This window comes from Petaurus breviceps, unplaced genomic scaffold, assembly GCF_028583685.1.
Source record: "Petaurus breviceps papuanus isolate PSGF00001 unplaced genomic scaffold, PetGlider_PUasm1.0 176, whole genome shotgun sequence".
NCBI lineage: Eukaryota > Metazoa > Chordata > Mammalia > Diprotodontia > Petauridae > Petaurus > Petaurus breviceps.
This window is the reverse complement of record NW_027185771.1, coordinates 10,104,560-10,118,838: the sequence shown is the minus strand read 5'-3', so window position 1 is coordinate 10,118,838 and position 14,279 is coordinate 10,104,560. Positions and strand designations below refer to the sequence as shown.

Below are 14,279 nucleotides of genomic sequence, written 5' to 3'. Positions count from 1 at the left end.
CATTTTGAGTTGCTTTCCTTTAACAAAGCAGATCCAAGAACCTGTGTTGGCAGACACCCTGGGGATGCTGGGGTGCTTGCTGCTACAGGTCCATGCACATAAAGAGACACAGACACAGACACACACATATCTGTTTACTATTCCCTGCTCTCAAGGTGCTTTCAATACAATTGGGAGTGCCGGCAATAATGACCAACTCAAGTAAGCTATGATACAAATGTGTTTGTTGTAACTAATGTATCTAATGTAACTAGCATCCGGGGGAAATGTAATAAATCTGAGGGAGAGACAACTGTTGGTGGTGATGGTTCCAACTAGGCAAAAAGCTGAAAACATCAGTTCATTTCATCTAACATCATTGGGTAATATTTTTTTTAACCTGGGTTGACTAACCTGCATTTAAGTCTAAAATATAATTGTGAGGAAATGCATTCTATTATAAAATCCATTCATTCTCTAGCCCAACCAGGGCCTATTGTGTCTAAACTGGAACTTACCTTTCCCTGAGTTGTTTTCTCTAATTGCTTTCTCATTTCCATCAAAGTTACATCTTTAGACTCCCATGAACTATTGCTTTGTGATGTTTCTTTTTGGGTTTTCATCCCTCTAGTCTAGAAGTTTCTAATCTTAGCACTTCTCCCTGTCCTTAGCGATCTGTGGATAGGTTTCAGGGGATCTCAGAACCTGGATGGGAAATAACAAGGACATCCTTATTTTAATATTATTAATTTTTTATATTTTAAATTTAATTTAATTTAAATTTAAAAATTAGTTTTTAATATTAATAATTTTAATAAATTGGTTTCTTGTGTAACCCTGTGTATATAATTTTATGCATTTAAAAACTTGATTTTTCAGGAGGGGTCCATAGGCTTCACCAGATTGACAAGGGGTCCATAACAGAAAAAAATATGGCTGAGTCCCTGATTCTGATTAAAAGCTTCTGTCTCTACCATAGTCCAGATTATAGAATAATCATTGGTACTCTGATTTTAAAGCAAATTTAGAGTTTCCTGAACAGGAATTGACTCTATAACATCTCCTATCAGGGGTCATTCAGATTCTAGTTGGAGATATTTTGGGATTAGTGATTGGGGATTTACCAACTCCTGAAGCACTTCATTCTATTTTTGGACATGTCTAAAGTTTTGAATAGGGGCAGCTTGATGGCACAGTGGATAGAGTGCTAGGTCTGTAGTCAGGAAGACTCAAGTTCATGAGGTCAAATTTGTTTTCAGACACTTGCTAGCTATGTGACCCTGGGCAAGTCACTTAACCTTATTTGTTTCAGTTTCCTTATCTGTAAAATAAGTTGGAGAAGGAAATGGCAAATCACTCTAGTATCTTTGCCAAGAAACCCCAAATGGGGTCACAAAGAGTCAGACACAACTGGAATGAATGAACAATAACAGTAGGCATGTTTATATATGCATATATTTATGTATATATGTGAATATATATATTTATGTGTGTATCTATATCTATCTAACTAACTATCCTCTTCTAAAGTAGAATACAGGCTACTTGAGGACAGAGTTGGTTTTATTTTTGCCTTTATATCCCTAACACTTAGCACAATGTAGGTATCCAATAAATGCTTACTGAATGAAGGAATACAATGGCATAAAATTGATGAAAATGCATACTGTTATAAATCTTGAGAAATACAAAGGACAGAAATATCAGGAACTTAAAATATATGTATATTGATTATATATACTCCACTATATAATAAATGCTTCAATATTTCCAGGCATCTGTAATGTCACCAGTGTGGCAAAACCTTGTGCTTATGCGGATTTTGACCCTGCTACATGTTTGCCAATGGTATTCAACAGGGATTATGTCTGAAAATGTGCTCCCTTACAGACCTAGGATGTTCCTCTGAAACAGACATACAACTCATCACCAACCAGGTTGGTGTACAAAGCCCTTCCAACTAAATAGAACCTGATGGAGTCTGCACAGTTTTAAAGAAGTCAGTCACTGTAAGACTAATAATTCCTACAAAATTTTGAGGTTTTTAAAATGCTTTCCTTGTGATATTTCATTTGATCCTTACAATAAGGATTCTGGGACTGAGCAAAGTCAATTGACTTTCCCACAGTCACAAAGTTAAGAAGAGTGGGAGGCATGATCTGAACCCAGGTCTTTCTGACTCCAAGTCCAGTAACACAATACATGATGCAAATGCAACATTCTTCTTCTTCTCTCTCTTCTTCTTCTTCTTCTTCTTCTTCTTCTTCTTCTTCTTCTTCTTCTCCCTCTTCTTCTTGTTCTTGTTCTTGTTCTTCTTCTTCTTCTTCCTTCTTCTTCTTCTCCTTCTCTTTCTTCTTTTTCTCCTCCTTCTACTCCTCTTCTCCTCCTCCTCTTCCTCCGCCATCATTATTATTCTTACAATTTTTATTACTACTCCACATCAAGTATATAGTAAACACTAAAGTCAGGATTCAAACTGGTATTCTCAGATTCCAAAAGTCAGTCCTCAATTGCACTATACCACACTACCATCTTTTTTGGATGAAAATGTGCTTCACAGGGTCAGAGAGAGAAGTTGTAAAAAAAAAAAAATAATAAAGTCTGGGAATCAGCTCATGGCTTGATTTTTTTTTTTCAAAATGAACCTTCTTAAAACATCTTCAGTTCAGGTTCGACTGGGGCCATTTTTATAGACTTTTGTGGACAGAAGCGGGATCCACAAATTGTGGGGTTTGTCGGTAATCATTTTCTCGCTATGAGTAATGGAGCCCAGAGGCCCTCCACAAGAGAAAAAAGGAGCCCTTCTTTATAAAAAGAAACCTCCATCAGCTCTTTTATTATGTGGCAGGGAGTACTCGAGAGTGACTTTTTTTCCCAGATCCTGTGTGGGGCTGGGTCACCCTGCTTGGGAAATGTAAAGCGATTATTTCCAAAAAGCCCACAAGGGGTTCTGTGACGACTACTTGAAGACCAGGGGTAATGGGCAGGGGGCGATGCCAGGAAAATGCAAATTGCTGGTGTTTTACTGTGAGGCTTGCCAGGTTCCAGCACTGCAACATGGAAAGTGCACCTTTCCCCCACATGATGCAATTAATGGGAGGAATGTGTGAAAGCTTGGCAGGAAGTAGGTTGACTTATTGAACCACAGCTCAGTGTATGCTAGCTCTTGTTTGGAATATATGCTATTTAGGCCATAGTGTTCAGTGCTGGCTCAGCCATAGAGTCTGAATCTCTACTCATTCACTCACAAATATTTATAATAACTATCATTGACATTAAGGTTTTCTTGCTAAAGCACTTCACAAATATTAGCTTGTTTTATTCTCGCCACAGCCCTAGGAGGTAAATACTATTATCATCTCTATTTTACTGATGAGGAAACTGAGGCAGAAAGGAGTCGTGTCTTTCCCAGGGTCAGACCTGAAATCGGTACTTCCTAAAGCACTTTAGAAATATTATCTTATTTTATTCTTGCCACAGCCCTGGGAGGTAAATACTATTATTATTCCTATTTTGCAGATGAGGAAACTGAGGCAGAAAGGAGTTAAGAGTCTTTCCCAGGGTCAGACCTGAAATCAGCTCTTCCTGATTCTAAAGCCAGTGCTCCAACCACTGTGTTACCCAACTCTTACTAGCTCTGGATGTTATTGTGGACAAATTTCTTCTCCTATCTGGGTCTCATTATACTCTTCTGAAAATGAAGCAGTTGGAACATAGGATCTCCATGGCATCTTTCAGGTTGACAATCCCAAATCCCATTATTGACATAAACTCATTTCTTTATAATGTCACTTATTTGCTATGAGACTCAGTTTCCTTATCTATACAATGGGGATAATAAAGGTACCTACCTCATATAGATGTTTTAAGGATCAAACAAGATGTTTGTAAAGTGTTTAACAAACCTCAAAACATAATATACATGTCAGCTACTATTATTATTTTTTGTTAATCTAATTTTTTTCATTTTCTTGAATGGAGTTAAGATGAAAACAGTCTTGGAACAAAGTCTCTTTCCTTCATTTTTTCTTTTATATTTAATGTGGCATGACTTACAGTTGACTTTCATTGAGTGAGGGAGGGTTGTGCAAGGTAACCAGCCTCACTTTCTCCTCCAGAGCCATTTGGGTCCAATGGCCAGATATTCATCAGGATGACTGGAGATAACTCAGGATGCAATGGAAGACCCTTGCCCTTTTAGGCTAAGGCCTTTTCTGAGGACTATTGCATATAATCCTCAAATAGATGTGTGTGTGTTTTATAAAAAGAATTAAGGTAATAATCTATAAGCTCAGTTTCTGTAGGCTTGTTGAAAATATTTCGAGGATAAACCTATGAGGATGATCTCATTCTCCCCTTTCCCAATGCAGCTAGGTGGTACAGTGGATAGAGGGCTAGGCTTGGGCTCAGAAAGGCTATTGTCTTGAGTTCCAATCCAGCCTTGGACACTTATTAGCTATGGGACCCTAGGCAAGTCACTTAACCCTGTTTGCCTCAGTTTCCTCATTTGTAAAATGATCTGTCAGAGGAAATGGCAAACTATACCAGTGTCTTTGCCAAGAAAACTCCAAATGGGGTCAAGAAGAGTCAGACATGATTGAAAACCACTCAACAAAAGTTGTTTTTCCATGTAACTGGGGAAAAATGAAATATTAAATTAAAAAGAAAGCAGCTCAACAACAACAAAATCTGATAGAAAAGGTAAATTTCCTACTATTCTTTTAAAAGATATTTAGTATTATACAGACTATTGAACATATGGCTAAAATACCAAATTTCTGCAATGAAATAAAAGTGTTAGGATACACACACCATTTCTGTAGGCTCACTGAAGGCATCTGGGAAACAACTCCAATATGCAGTAGGATGATAGGAATTATACATACCTTATCATGAGACCACATGTTTTTTTTTTCTTTTGCTAGGCCTCTATATTTCAAAAGCTTTTTTTCCCACATGGTTTGGAAATTGTGAATATTTGAGATGGTTTCATCTATTTAAAACACTGTAAATGTTTATGGATCAATTATATATCCAGACATTTATATGCAACAGTTCTATCTGTGATAATGGTCTGGTTCTAATACAATTTATTTGTTGAATTCCCAAGGATATTTGTAGGGATTTGTCATCTGTTGGTTATTATAATTATCTCATTCTTCTCATATTTTTTGATGGAGTTCAGATAGATTTGTTCCTGGGACTAGACACTATACTACAATTTCCATTTTATACTTAATGTTCTATTAACTATTGCAGAGGTAAATAAAATAATTGCTTTTTGTAGTTGAATAAAATATTAGGATGCAAACTCATCTCTTTTTAGGTTTACTCAAAGCATCCTTGGGACAGCTTTGGTGGCAGAAAGGACAACAGAGTTGCGATGCATTGCATCTATTCTCATGTGATTTTGATCTCTTCTGTTAGGTAACTGTATGCTGAAAACTTTTTGTTTCATATATATTGGAGTGTAAAAGGATTTGGTATGGTAATATCTATTAAAATTGTTCTTAAATTTTTTTTGTCAACATTATATCTAGGTGATTGTGGGCAACAGTTGTGATAATAGTTCATTTCCAAGACTGTTTACTGATTGAGTTCTCCAGAATATTTTGAAACCTGAATTTGTGGTATGGAGATTTATCATCTGTTCACAAAAGATAGTGAATTTTTGATGTATAATTCTAGCCACTATACTCTATCTTTCTAGATATCCACTAGGTACGAATCTTTGTATAGCCTGCAATGATCCCTTGCTTGGTTTCCACCATAATCTAAATGCACCATAAAATAAATCTAAACTGTTGTCTAGGCTCATTTTAGATAACCCATTTGTAATTTTTGGTGGCAAATACTGGAGTCCATCATAAAAGCCCCTCCTTTTCCGTAAACAAATCTGCACATTTCAGTTTTTTATTTTGATGCTTTGTTGACATGATGTTGGCTCAGTTCAGATGGACTTTGCCCACACGAGGCCTTTTAATTGCCCTCTTGGATCTTAGCTATTTCGTTGACTCTATGAAGTTTGGTCATTTTGTTGTTGTTGTTGTTATGTAAGACATGGACATGTGTTTCAGAAGCAGGATTACAGTCACAGAATCAACAATTTTGAATTGTGGTGTTGCAGAAAGCTTTTGAGAGTCCCTTGGACAGCAAGGAGATCCAATCAGTCCATGCTTGAAGAAATTAATTCAGACTATTCACTGGAACATGAAATACTGAAGCTGAAACTTAAATACATGGGTCACATAAGTGAGAAGATGGGACTCATTGGAAAAGAGCCTGATGTTGGGAAAGATCAAAGGCAAAAGGAAAAGGGGACAGCAGAGTGGGATTGATAGTGTCATGAAAACAACAAACATGAACTTGGACAGACTTAGACAGATAGTGGAGGAAAGAAGGGAGTGATGTCCATGGCTCACAAAGAGTCAAATATGACTGAACAGATGAATAATAGCACAAAATGTCCCAGGTACTGTATGAAGCACTTGGAATACAAAAAAGGGGTGAATACATGGTTCTGGCCCTTAAGGAGCTCACATTCTAATCGGAGAAACAAAATGCAAAACGTTGTACATTCAAGTTGTAAATAGTGTAAATGGAAGGTAATCTAAGAGGAAGGACACTAGCAGTGGGCGAAGGAAGGCAAAAAAGGCCACTTGCATAAAGGTGCGATTTGATCTGAGTCTTGAAGGAAGGCAGGGAAACCATAAGGTAGGAAGTGAGGAGGTAGACAGCTCTAAGCATGGGAGCCAGCTAGTGCAAAACCATAGAAGTGGGAGATAGAACATCTTGTGTAAGGAACAGCAAACAGTCAAGTGCTGATGGATTATAGATGATGTAGAAGAAGGCAGTGAAGTATAAGGAGACTGGAAAAGTAGGAAGAGTCCTTTTTATGAAGGGCTTTGAAGGGTTGTAGGGAGGCACTGGAATTTATTGAGTGTGGGATGTGTGTGTGTGTGTGTGTGTGTGTGTGTGTGTGTGTGTGTGTGGCATAGGCCAGACCTACGCTTTAGGAAGATCACTTTGGCAGATTAATAGAGAGGGTTGGATCAGGGAGGGACTTGATAGGGATTAAGGAGCTTGAAATGATGGAATTGGACTCTGAAACCAATTCTTCTAATGCCAACCCCACTAGGCATTCTGCTGCCCCTAAGTAAGTCCTGATCTTTGTTCTCATTATAACTCTAAACTACCTTCCAGATTATGTGGAATGATATAATCTAAGGTCAAGAAAATGGAACAAGATCCCATTTGAAAGGAAAAAAAGACTCGCCTCAGAGCAGGGTATGATTACAATACCTTCCATGTTTTTTTGAAGGGGAAGTGATACATCCTCACATAGTAGAAGCCATGGAAAGAGTCCTGCTTTGTGGCCATGCTGGGCAGGGAGTGATGTCATTTCAGAGAAGAGACTAAAAGGCTGTTTTGTTTTTCCGACCATGTCTCAATTCGTGTCTTTTTTTATATTCAGAGCTGATCCTAATGAGGCCATTTCCAAACCCAAACCTCTAATCCAGTCTCACTTAAGGCCCCTTCCCCTGTCTTCAGGCTGGTGCCAAAAGCTGAGAGCTGATTGGGAAATTTGGAGGTCGAACAGTTCATTGCCCACCACAGAGGCCTCTCTAGCCATTGGGTAACTAAACCCAGTAAGTACTTCCATTTGCTGTGGCGCTTTTCAAGCTTCTGAGGAAGTCAGAGGGAGGGAGGTGGCATGATTGGGTGGTACCATGAGGCATTCTCTAGCAGTATTTATGTTCCAGAAAGCTAACAATTGCCATCTAGAAATTCCATTAATATGTGTTTCAAAAAATCAATCTCACAAGGGCATCAAAATCCATGTGAAGTTCTTTGCAAGCTTCTACAATTCTGTGTAACATAGGCTATTGTTATTTCTGAAGACAATCTCCCCTATGCACACATCAGCTTACTAGTTATTTGTTAGTAACTTTTCTTCTTCTCCCATTCCCACCTACCCACTTTTCAGCTTCCTTTGATGTGCTATTTTCCTGCATTAGAATGTAAGCCTCTTGAGAGCAGGGAAGGTCTTTTTTTTTTTTTTGCTTGCATTTTATATCTCTGGCACTTAGCAGAATGCTTGGCATATAATAAAATCTTAACAATTTCTTATTGAATGCCAATCTGGCTCACAGGGTTATTATGAGTATCCAAGCCAAGTTAATAATTTATTAAGCACCTACTATATCCCAGACACTATATTAAGTTCTGGGCATACAACAAAGGACAAACACAAACTCTGTCCTTAAAGAATTTACAGTCTAATGGGGGAGACGACAAACTAACAGCTATATACATACATACATATATACACATATAATATATAAAACCATATATACACACACATTTATAACCATACATGTACATACATGCATACACCTACTCACATAACATAAATGTGTATATGTTGTGTGCATGTATATATATTGTACGTACATAGTTGTTTGCAATTTGTCTCCTCCATTAGACTGTAAATTCCTTAAGGATGGAAACTGTATTTTGTTATATGCCCAGAAGTTAGCACACAACACATATATGTGTATATTTACATAGTAAATTGGAAGTAATGAAATAAAATATGATAATAATGTGAAATAATGTGTGAAATGCTTTGTAAATCTTACAGTGCTATAATAGATTTCTTCTTCTTCTTTTTCTTCTCTTTCTCCTCCTTCTCTTCCTCCTCCTCCATTCCCTCTCTTGATTCTCTCATCCCCTGCTTTTCTGCTTTACCTCTATGCCTCATTGCACTAAACAAGACCTTTTCCTTCTTCTCTCCCTCTATTTTCTTCTTCCTCTCCCTTTTACCGCTCTCTGTCCCTATCTATCCACTGAGTCCTCCTGCTGTTCGCCAATATGGGGTTTTGAAGCAGCTGACTAAAGCCTGGCTGCCTGGACATTCCTAAGAGTAGATACAGCCCAGCTGGTTTGACTCAGGAGACAGCTACACCCACATAACTGGCTTCTCCATCTCAGCCTGTCATTTTAGGGCCCTGTGAACAATGCCTACATAACCAGAATGAGATAGTTGGAATTAATACCATGACATACTTTTTTGTAGCCATGTGGCCATAGATTTGTCATACTTCCTGAAGCCCTCCTTAAGTGTTCTCTAAGTGTTTGATCCAGACGACTATCTTTGAACAGGTGTGACCATGGGGTTGTTGATAATGAGAGAAAATGGATGGGCAATGGGATCACTGTCCCAGATTTACGTTTACTAAAATTAGGACCAGAGGAACAACACCAAATTTATAAATCCTTTCCATTCAGGATTTCAGGTAACATAGGTCCCAGTAGAAAACTAGCTCAGACTCTTCAGAACCAGATCAGCTTAACCCAGAAAGGCAAGGCTAAGAGCTCCTATTCCATACTGGATGCAAAGACCAATTGACAATAGATTTATCTTTAAATTAATGCATGGGGAAACTTAAAAATCAAGCTCCCATAGAATTTGAATACTTCTCCTCAGGGCTCCCATTATAGTGGGAAGAATACTTAATTGGCAGTTATCAGATCTGGGCTTTATCATTTCATTGTTGATTTTTATTCAAAAAGTACTAATTGAGTTTGGTGCTAGGCTCACTGTCCATGTTTGTTAATGTGAAGATTGAAATAGATGATTTCCAAGGATCCTCCTAACTCCAAAGAAATACAGAGATAAGTAAGGGACGCATCAATACCTGCTCTCATGGCCTTTACCAATTCAAGATTTATAGAATGGTAGAATGTTATAGGTGAAAGGGACTCCAGAGATCAAACTAGTCTACATCTCTCACTTACTTTTAAATTAAAAATTTTAAATGAAGAAAAATCTATTTTCTCTCTCATCTCTCTTTTCCCATTGGAGGAAAAACAGGAGAAAAAATTCCAAACCCTAGTAATAAATAAGCATAATTAAAACAAATTCTAGGTTTGGCCATGTACAAGAAATTTATGTCTTATTCTGTATGTTGAGTGCAACAGGTGAGTTGTACACCTCTTCATTAGTTTGCTGGACTTGTGGTTCAAATATGGATTTTAGACCCATCTCTGACATTTGCTGTGTGACCCTAAGTATATTCCTCCCCCTCTCTGGGCCTCCATGTTAACATATGTCAAATAAGGTCAAATTAGTTGATCTCTAGTGTCTCTCTGCTCTGGCATTCTAAGTTCTGACATTCTCTGTTTTAAGGTCCCTCCCTCTTCTGACACAATGTCATTCTCTCATGGGTACATTTCCTTTCAGGATTTTGGTTCTTCTAAAAACAGGTTGAAATTACTCAGAATAGCAAAGGTGGGTCTCCTATTTGCAAAGAGCAATTTTAAAGGCTACCTACCAAAAGTTATTTTTAAGCTGCCTGAAGTCACATCTATATATGCACCATAGGCCCCTGTGTGTGTGTGTGTGTGCCTGTGTGTATCTACGTATGTACTTATCTTTAAAAAGAGAGTGCCAATGTTAGAGGAATAGTTTTAGTTTTGTAGGAAGAACTTCTTTTTTATGTTTCCTTTCGGCTTCATGGAGCTTTTGCTTTTATGGGGGGACCTTTTGGTAAGCAGTTGCTATGTTACTTTTTTCCTCTTCCCCATTAATGCCGGGCACCTCATAGAGCAATAAGCCACAATTGGGAATGTATTCAGAGACCATTAGTACAGGAAGCAGGGTCAAATCCAAAGAAACCATGAGCCAGGGAGTTTGAAAACAGGCTATGAATGGCCTTTTCATACTGTCTCTTTCAGGTGGAGTTTGTTTTTGGATTAAAGGAGTTTATTCAGGGACTCACAAATATCCCAGCTCTCTGAACTGGCTGGAATGTGGAAACCCCTAAGTCATAATCAATTGCCGTAAAAAGGGACTGGCATGTTCTAGCTGGGGAATAGAGGGATGAAAGAGTCATAATTAGGTGACATACCTTCAAATGGGATGAAAGACCAATAACATCCTCAAAGATACAAGCAAACACACAACCAGAGATCACTGCCTTCTTTATGTTGGAAGCAGGAGCTCAACAAAGAAGGTAAGTGTATTGTATGGATCAAGATTCTTACATGAATTATTTTTCCATTTATTTTGCTACTTCAAAGAATGGTGATTTTGTTAGTATCATGAGTCCAGGGTCTAGTAGTCCAGGGCCTTTACATACCCCACTTGAGGACCTAGAGGGCCACATGCAGCCTTGAGGCTGCAGGTTCCCCACCTCTGCCTGAGCTAAGTCCCTCTATGAAGTATCCCTGTGGTTCAGATGCTGATCTTCAAAAGGTGCTGCTCCTAATATCTTAATCCACCAAACATTCCATTAAGCACCAAAAACAGTCTCTTCAAGGAGCTTACATTCTCTCTGATTTACATTTTCCTGTAAGGAACCTCTCTATCCTTAGATGACAGACATATGGTTGATCCAGTCCCCATACTTGAAGCACTTCTAGATTGGTAGGTCTTATCCAAGTTTACTTCAAAGCCCTGATCAGAGAGATATCCGAGGAAGACTTTAGCAGGGGTGCTCATAGATTGACCAAAAAAAAATGATGTAAGTAACATTCTTGCATTTTCTTCTTCTCTTGAAGATAATGGAAGCACCTCTCATCTTGGCAAAGACTTTTTACACAGGAGATCCTTTTTTTGATGACTTCTTACACAGTGTTACGTGGAATGACCAAAGGGGTCAGTGTCATAAGGATTAAAGGATATTATGGTTTCATATTTTTAGTTGAAGAAAATTCAATTGCATCGAATAAACCTACAATGATTTACAAAGTAAACCAGTAGTACAAAGGGCACTAGGATTACAGGAAAAAAATGAAAGTTGTGCCTGCCTTTAAGGAGTTTACATTCTGGTTTTCATTTCCCTTTTAGTAATGTCCATTTCTCAGACCTCTTCCTCTCAAGGAAAAGAAAGTCAGCTTTCTCCGTTCTTAGGTAATTAAGAAGACAGACAATTGCCCAGGGCCCCTTTCTCTTGTTGTTAACTCCAAACCAAAGGCATAGGAGTTTCATAAGTTTTGGAAAACCTTAGAAAGCGAGAGCTAGAAGAGGTGGTAGCACCCATTTTGTCCAACTCCTTCATTTTACAGTGGAGGAAAATGAGACCTAAGGAGGTTAAGTATTTAGCATGGTGTCTGGTACATAGTAAGCCTTTAATAAATTCTTGTTGACTGGTAAATGACTTGCTCTGAATGCAAAGCAGAGCTGAGACTAGAAACCTGGCCTCCCAACTCCAGGCCAGCACTTTTTCTAGTTCTCCATAATGCCTATTTCCAGATTCCTTTCTCCCCCTACTTGACTAAGGACAGACACTGTGTATGTATGCATGCTCAGACTGTGGCCATAACAGCCATTAACACATATTTAAATAATTATGGGAAAATCCACATTTTATGCATCCTTAAGCATTTTTACATGTGGGTGTCCATAATTGGGAGTAATTATGCAGCTTCAACCCCTAAAAATTCTTATGATACTTCTGCAAACATTTGTCACATTTTAATTAGTTCTTTTAACTACCTTTCCCCCTTTCTGCGGTCTCAAAGCATCCCACATTACATACCTGTCTTACAGATTTGGGTTCCTTGGAAATACTTATGTAAATAGGGAGAGCTTACTCTCTGTCTCTGTTTCTCTTTTCTCTCTCTATCTCTTTCTCTGTCTCTTTCTCTCTTGGTCCTTCTGTCTCTGTCTCTCTCTCTCTATCACATTGAAAATTTCCCTAAATGAAGATTACTATTGGTAAATGTTTATGCTGTAGAAAAGCTTATTCTAGAGAAAAGTCAGCATGGGTAATAACTATGGAACTGGGTTCCATCCAAGCAAAGACCATGCCTTCCTAATACTCCCTGGTTGGGTGCATGTGAGGCCAATAATTTTCAAAGAATACCATTAAGTCAGCTGCTCTCTCCTCCATGAGAACATAGACTTTATACTTTTTTATCTGAGTAAATGTCATATTTACCTGATAGAATGTAAGCTCCTGGAGGGCAGAGGCATTTGTTTTTGACTCTGTTTCCCCGGCACCTTACATATAGTAGGTACTTAATATGTGTTTATTGAATTGAATATGAAATGGTCCACACATTTTATATTAAGAAGCCTTTTATCTTTTCAAAGACTCCAGAAAAGTGACTTTAAGAGACATCCAGATTGGCAGAGAAAAGTCAGAATTTTAGAGGACTCTGGAACAGTTTGTCTAGGTGTGTAAATTGACAGTACTGGCTATCAGATTACAAGCTACATGATGGCAGAGAATTTGTTTCATATAACTCTTATTTTTCTCTAATCCTAGCAGTCAGTCAATAAACTATTAAGCAATTCCTGTGGTCCAGGCACTGTGCTAAGTACTTGAGATACAAGAAGGGAAAAAGACAGTCCCTGCTCTCAAGGAGCTCTGGGTCTACTGGTGGAGGCAATAACATGAAAACAAGATCAAGGCAGATTAAATTGGAGATAATCAACTGAGGGAAGGCAATAAAAATTAAGAGAACTGGGAAAGATTTCTCACAGGAAGTGGTACTTTAGCTGAGACTTGAAGGAAATCAGAGAAGCCAGAAAATGGGAGAACATTCCAGGTATGGAGGGCAGCCAGTGAAAATTCTTATTCATGGAAACCTGTGCCACTAAATTTCAGAGTGTGTGGAATGGAATTAAGACTATTGGTAAGTAGGAAGTGTTCAGTTTATTAAGAGCTTTTAAAGCTTTAATGAAGGATTTTATATGTTATCCTGGAGTTAGTAGGGATCCACTAGGGGTAATATCAATCAATCAATATTTATTAAGCACCTACAATAATGCTAGACACTATGCAAAGAGCTAGGGTTACAAAAAGACAACCCCTCAAAGAGCTTGCAATCAAATAGATTAATTAATGATATGATCAGATCCATGCTTTAGGAAGATCACTTGGATAGTTGGATTGGAGGATGGATTGGAATGGGGAGGAACATAAGGTAAGGGGAACAATCAGCAAGCTGTTGCAGTAGTCTAACTATAAGGTGCTAAGGGGTCATTGAAGTCTTAATGCATAGGTGTTTATGTCTCTTGAATTGATTTAGATTTCCTGAAAGAGATATGTCTTTCTTTGTTGTTTTGTTGTTTAGTCATATCAGTTGTGTCCAGCTCTTTTGTGGTTTTCTTGGCAGAGATACTAGAGTGGCTTGCCATTTTTTTCTCCAGCTCATTTTATAGATGAAGAAACTGAGGCAAACAGGGTTAAATGACTTGCCCAAGGTCACACAGCTAATGAATGTCTGAGTTCAGATTTTAACTCAAGAAGATGAATCTTCCTGACTCCATCCAGCCTCTGTGCTCT

General features: G+C 38.2%; 1 long non-coding RNA gene across 1 annotated transcript in view; it reads left to right on the top strand.

The window, feature by feature from the left end:
• LOC138159341 (uncharacterized) overlaps window positions 1–3,772 on the top strand; it is a 4,045-nt gene extending 273 nt beyond the window's left edge. The window contains exons 2-3 of the long non-coding RNA XR_011167869.1: window positions 1,754–1,916; window positions 3,499–3,772. This is a non-coding gene — a long non-coding RNA (uncharacterized lncRNA). The remainder of the gene's footprint in view (window positions 1–1,753; window positions 1,917–3,498) is intronic.
• Window positions 3,773–14,279: the final 10,507 nt, after the last annotated feature.